Below are 6,893 nucleotides of genomic sequence, written 5' to 3'. Positions count from 1 at the left end.
GACATGCTTCTGTATCTAGTGCTTTGTTAACTCTACCTGATCTTCACTTATTGATTGAGGCCAGAGTCCTCTGCGGACATCTGAAGGGCAAGTTCCATTATTTCGGATTCCCCGTTAACTTCCAAAGAACTCTGGTTTGCAAAACATGAACTATAATTGGAGGTGTTACTTTCCACTTTTGCTTCTAAATCAGTAATTCCACTCTTTTTTTTTTTTTTTTAATGTAAGCTCTACATCCAGTGTGGGGCTCAAATTCACAACCCTGAGCTCAAGAGTCGCATGCTTGGGGCACCTGGCTGGCTCAGTTGGTGGAGCATGCAACTCTTGATCTAGGAGTTGAGTTCGAGTCCTGTGTTGGTTGTAGAGATTACTTAAATAAATAAAACTTGAAAAAAAGAGTTGTATGCTCTACCAACTAAGTCAGCCAGGTGCCCCAGTAATTCCATTTTAGTTTGGGGGCACCTAGGTGGCTCAGTCGGTTGAGCATCTGAGGTCATGATCTCAAGTCATGATCTTGTGGTTCATGAGTTTGAGCCCTATGTCAGGCTCTTATGGTGACTGCTCAGAGTCTGGAGCCTGCTTCAGATTCTGTGTCTCCCTCTCTGCCCCTTCCCCACTCACATTCTGTCTCTGTCTCTCAAAAATGAATAAACATTTAAAAAATAATAAAAAATGTTTATTTTTTAAATGTTTATTCATTTCTCAGAGAGCACATGAGCGGGGAAGGTGCAGAAAAAGAGGGATACAGGGGATCCAAAGTGGTCTCTGTGCTGACAGCAGCAAGCCCCTTGCAGGGCTTGAACTCATGAACCGTGAGGTCATGACCTGAGCCGAAACCAAGAGTCAGACACTTAACCAACTGAGCCACCCAGGCACCCCCAAAATTAAAATTTTAAATTCTATTTAAGATTTAAAATTCCATTCTAAAATCGCATGGGGGTGAACTGACTGGCTTAACCATAGGGAAGCAGTGGATTCAGCTGTAGGAAAAAACCCTGCCCTGAGGGTTTGGGGCCATTCCCTGCCCCTGGATCTCTCCATTCTGCTTTTAATTTGCTGAGTGTCTTTGGACAAGTTGGCATACCTCTCTGGGCCACAGCCCATCTTCTGATGCTGAAGTTGGACCAGAACTCTGACCTTCCTGCCAGAGTTCCCCTCTCTAATGAGTTTGGTTTATCATGGTGCTTCCTTGATAGGTTTGAATCCTCACTCTACCAGTTCTAGCTGTGTGAACCAAGGGCAAGGCACCTGACCTCTTTGAGCTTCAATTTCCTGGTCTGTAATATGGGATTCATGGAGGTACCTTCTGTGTGGGTTCTTTGTGAGTATTAAATGAGTTGTTAAATGCAGGTTAAGGGGCACCTGGGTGGCTCAATCGGTTAAGCGTCCAACTCTTGAATTTGGCTTAGGTCATGATCTCACGGTTCATGAGATTGAGCCCCGTGTTGGGCTCTGTGCTGAGAGCCTGCTTAGGATTCTCTCCCTCTCTCTGCCCTCCCCCTCTCTCTCTCTTCTCTCGCTCTCTCAAAGAAACATTTAAATGTAGTTAACAGTCACAGATCCTGGCTCGTGGACACAACTGCTGGCAGAGAGACATGGGGGGATGCTTAAGGACCTGGAGAACCAGAAGATTCTGCTGGCAGGCTATGGAGCAGTAGGGATGGGAGGAAGAGGTTCAAGGAACATAGTACAGTCATTCATTCAACAAATATTTGGGTGGCCACTGTGTGTGAGGCACTGTGGTAGGTGCAACCAGGCATGTGGTGGCTAACAGACTTGAACTACAAGAGACATTGTAAATGCCACTTTTTAAGCATATTTATTTTGAGAGAGAGAGAGGGAAGGGCAAAGGGGGGAGACAGAATCCCAACAGACTCCGCACTGTCGTCGAGGAGCTTGACGTGGAGCTCAAACTCACGAAATGCAAGATTGTGACCTGAGCTGAAATCAAGAGACACTTACCTGACTGAGCCACCCAGGTGCCCCTTGTAAATGCCATTTTGTATCAAATACATATGCAACTTGTACTATAAGAAAGTGCATGTGCACTGGCACCGTTTTCCTGAAGGCTATTTTGTACCTATGTATTAAAATCTTTAATGTGCATATCTTTGACCCAAGAAACCCCACTTCTGGCAAATTTTCCTAAAAAAATATGGGTATCCATAAGGGATGTTCATCATGGTGTTTTTTGTAATGGGAAAAGTGAAAACAAAATATCCTAAATAAGAATTACTGTTGAGGTGAAATATGCAGTTGTTGAAAACCTTGTTTTAACTGAAATACCCAACACATACGGCAAAGTACCAACCTCACTAATACATGAAGCAGTGTTCCAAGTTACTAAGAAAAAGGTAAATAACTCAGAAGTTAGTACAAGAAATAAAAGTGGCTACAAACATGAAAAAAATGCCCAGTTTCACTAATAAACAAAATGGAATGCTATTTTTTGACTACCAAATCGACAAAGATGAAAAAGATTAGCAACACCAGAGAATTTCCGTATCTGATTACCTATGTACATATGCACGCTTTTAAATGGTTTCTAGGGCACTTGGCTGGCTCTATCAGAAGAGCCTGTGACTTTTGATCTTGGGGTTGTGAGTTTGAGCCCCATGATGGTATAGAGATGACCTGAATAAATAAAACTTTAAAATAAAATAAGGGCGCCTGGGTGGCTCAGTCGGTCAAGTGTCTGACTCTTGATTTCCACTCAGGTCATGATCTCACAGTTTGTGAGTTCGAGCCCAGCGTCGGGCTCTGTGCTGACGGTGTGGAGCCTGCTTGGGATTCTCTCTCTCTGCCTCTCCCCTGCTCGCACTCTCGCTCTCAAACTAAATAAGCATTAAAAAAATAAAATAAATTTGGTTTTCTCGTGTTTAAAAAAAGGGTGTTGCCTGTGTGGCTCAGTTGGATGAGCATCTGACTCTTGATTTCAGCTTAAGTCGTGATCCCAGGGTTGCGGGATTGAGTCCTGAGTTTGGCTCCATGCAGAGTGTAGAGCCTGCCTGAGATTCTCTCTCTGCTCCTCTCCTCTGCTCATGCTCTGTCAAAAAAAAAATAAAAATAAAATACGCATGACAAAATTTACCATCTTAACCATTTTTAGGTATACAGGATATTAAATATACTCACATGTCCATCCCCAGAACTGTCCTCTTGTAAAACTGAAACTGTACCTATTAAATAGCTCCCCATTCTCCCTTTCCCCAGCCTCTGACAACCACCATTATAATTTCTGTCCCTATGATTTTGACTAAGTACCTCATATAAGTAGAATTATATAGTATTTGTTTTTTTGTGGCTGGCTTATTTCACTTAATGTTCTCAAAGTTTATCCATGTTGTAGCATTTCGCTGAATTTCCTTTTTCACGCTGAATAATATTTCATCATATATATACATATACCATATTTTGCTTATCCATTCATCCATCAGTAGACACTTGGGTTTCAATGTTTTTACTATTTTGAATAATGCTGCTATGACTGTGGATGTACAAAAATGTCTTCAAGACCTTGCTTTTAATTCTTTTTAAAAATTTTTTTATTTATTTTTGAGAGAGAGACAGATTGCGAGCGGGGAAGGAACAGAGAGACAGGGAGACACAGAATCCAAAGTAGGCTCCAGGTTCTGAGCTGTCAGCACAGAGCCCGACGTGGGGCTGGAACTCATGAACCACGAGATCATGACCTGAGTGGAAGTCAGACGCTTAACCAACTGAGCCACCCACGTGCCCCAGTTCTTTTAGGTATATACCAGAAATAGAATTACTGGGTAACAGTAATTCTGTTGTTATGATTAATTAATGCACTTTTTTTTAAAGTCTGTTTTTGAGAGAGCGCACACGCACATGAGCAGGAGAGGGACAGAGAGAGAGAAAATCCCAAGCAGGCTCTGTGCAGTCAGTGCAGAGCCTGATGCAGGGCTCGATCCCATGAACCATGAGATCATGACCTGAGCCGAAATCAAGAGTCGGGTGCTTAACCGACTGAGCCACCTAGGCTCCCCTAAATAATGTACTTTTAAGTAATCCCTACACCCAACATGGGGCTCGAGCACACAACCCTGAGATTAAAAGTTGCATGCTTTTCTGACTGAGCCAGCCAGGCACCCCAAGTGTGTATTATTTTTATAATGGGCGGGGGTCTTAAAAGGGGGCTGCCCAGAGAAGGTGTGAACACAGACAAATGCAAAATGTGTGCCCCCAGCCCTGGCTTCAGGCCTAGAACCCACTACTTGGAGGCCCCAGGATTCCCCTTCCTGAGAAGGGATGAGAATTTGCCCTTGAGTGGCACTGCCAACTGAGAGCTGGGCCTCCCCAGAGCTCCCTGGGTGGATGTGCCTCGCAGGTGGGGGAAATGAGGATTAGCACCCTCCTCAGACTGGCACCAAGAAGCTGTTTATTACTGGAAAAAGTTTCCTTCCCCAGTTCAGCCTGAGATATTTCCTGGAGTCAAGAGCTGAAAAGGGGCTTTTTGGTTAGAAAGCCCCAAGAACTTCCCACCTGCTCCCCTTGCACAGGTGTTAGGAAAAGCTAAATGCCTGGATACCTCATAAAAGTAGGTTACTGAAGGCCTCTGAAATCCTTTTCTGAGAAGTTGGCATCCAGTGTAGCTCTGAGCAAGCAGGACCACTCTCTTGGCTAAGCGTATTGGAGCTGATGTCCAATTTCAAAAATCTCTAGAAAACTGGTAGAAACCACTTATTCATTCATTCAGTCAACCAATACATATGTATTGAGTGCCTATTCTGCCTGGCTCTGTTCTAGACCCTGGCTATAGAGTGCGGAACAAGAAAGATCCCTACCCTTTTACAGCTTACATTTGAGTTGGGGAGAAAGATGGTAAACAAATTAAATAAGAACTTCAGCTCATGTTAAGGGCTATGAATAAAATAAAACTGGGTAAAATATAGGGGGTAACTCAGGTTTATTTTATTTTTTTTTTTTTTTAATTTTTTTTTCAACATTTTTTATTTATTTTTGGGACAGAGAGAGACAGAGCATGAACGGGGGAGGGGCAGAGAGAGAGGGAGACACAGAATCGGAAACAGGCTCCAGGCTCCGAGCCATCAGCCCAGAGCCTGACGCGGGGCTCGAACTCACGGACCGCGAGATCGTGACCTGGCTGAAGTTGGACGCCTAACCGACTGCGCCACCCAGGCGCCCCGATAACTCAGGTTTAAAGAGCAGTGTGAAATGCTCAGGTAACTAGTGAGGGAACGTTTCTCCTTGGAAATGGCATTTGAGCTGAGATTTGAATCTCGGGTAAAGATCCAAAGAGCATTCAGGAAACAAGGACAGCAAGTGCAAAGGCCCTGGGGTGAGTATGGGTTTGGCTTATTCACTGAACTAAAGGAAGGGAGGAAGTAATAGACAGGGTCAGATATTGTATGGTTTTGTAGGTCATGTGGATTTCATTCTAAGAAGAAAGGTCAGCCCCTGGAGGAGTTCTGATTAGTAGCTTACATTTATCAACTAGTAGCCATGAGCCAGGCATTGTACTAAGTGCTTTGCAGTTTATGTGTCACTTTATTTGACCAATAATCCAAGAGGTCATTTTATTATTCCCACTGAATAGCTCTAGTGAGGTGTAAACAGCACTGATTTCAGAATGGACAGTCCTGGGTTAGAATTCAAGCCCCACCACCCACGGGCTGGGTGAATTTAGGCAAGTTACTTACTCTCCCTGAGCCAGTTTTCTCATCTGTAAGATACCCACCATGATATTGCAGAATGGCAGCTATGATTCTTGTTATTTCTGGAGATGCTGTCATCTTGGAGGGGTGTCAAAGGGAGTAAGGATTACTGTGCATTAAATCCTCACCAAGCTGACTGCTTAATTAACCCAGCCAGGAGCTATCCGGGCTGGCACTCTAGGGCTGCCTGCCAATGTTCAAAACTTTTCAGCTCTGGGTGGAGTCCAACTTGTCCTGGCAGCTCAAAGAAAGGCCCAGCCCTTGGAACATTCTAGACTTTTCCCCAGTAGACACAAGGATGCTGCCTATCATAGGCTGAGTTCCTCGGGAAACCGACTCCAGGCTGTCATTAGTGTGCAAGAGGTTTGCTTCTCAGGTCCATTGGATTATTTTTTTTAATGTTGTCTTTATTTTTATTATTATTATTTTTAATTTGAGACAGAGAGAGTAGGAAAGAGGGGCAAAGCAGGGGAGAGAGAGAGAGAAAGAAAGAAAGAGAGAGAGAGAGTCTCAAGCAGGCTCCACGCTCAGTGCAGAGCCCAAAGCATTGATCCCACAATTCTGGGATCATGACCCGAGCCGAAATCAAGAGTCGTACGCTCAACCGACAGAGCGACCCAGGCGCCCCCATTTAATTTTTTTAAATTAATTTTTATTTGAGTGTAGCTGACACACAGTGTTACATTAGGTTGAGGTGTACGACATGGTGATTTGACAAGTTTATACATTATACTATGCTCACCACAAGTATAGCTACCATCTGTCATCAGCTATTACAGTATCATTGACTATATTTCCTATGCTGTGCCTTTTATTCCCATGACTCATTCAATAACTGGAAGCCTTTATCTCCCACTCCCTTTCACCCATTTTGCCCACCCCCCACCCTCTTGGGCCCATTTTATACCTGCATCTATTCCTTGAGGTTCTGCAAGAAAAGATTTGCGAAGTAAAAATAGTTAGATATGCAAACTTGTGAAGATTTTGGGTGGTGGCTCAGTCGTTAAGCATTTGACTTTGGCTCAGGTCATGGTCTCACAGTTCGTGAGTTCAAGTCCCATGTTGGGTGAGCTTGTGCCCCGCATTGGGTGAACACGAGCCCCGCTTTGGGTGAAAACATGAGCCCTGAGTGAGCCCTACTTCTCTCTCTCTCTCTCTCTCTCTCTCTCTCTCTCTCTGCAGCTTGCTCACTTG

The sequence above is a fragment of the Panthera tigris genome, chromosome D3 (genome assembly GCF_018350195.1).
Source record: "Panthera tigris isolate Pti1 chromosome D3, P.tigris_Pti1_mat1.1, whole genome shotgun sequence".
In the NCBI taxonomy this organism is placed as follows: domain Eukaryota; kingdom Metazoa; phylum Chordata; class Mammalia; order Carnivora; family Felidae; genus Panthera; species Panthera tigris.
This window is presented reverse-complemented; position numbering follows the sequence as displayed.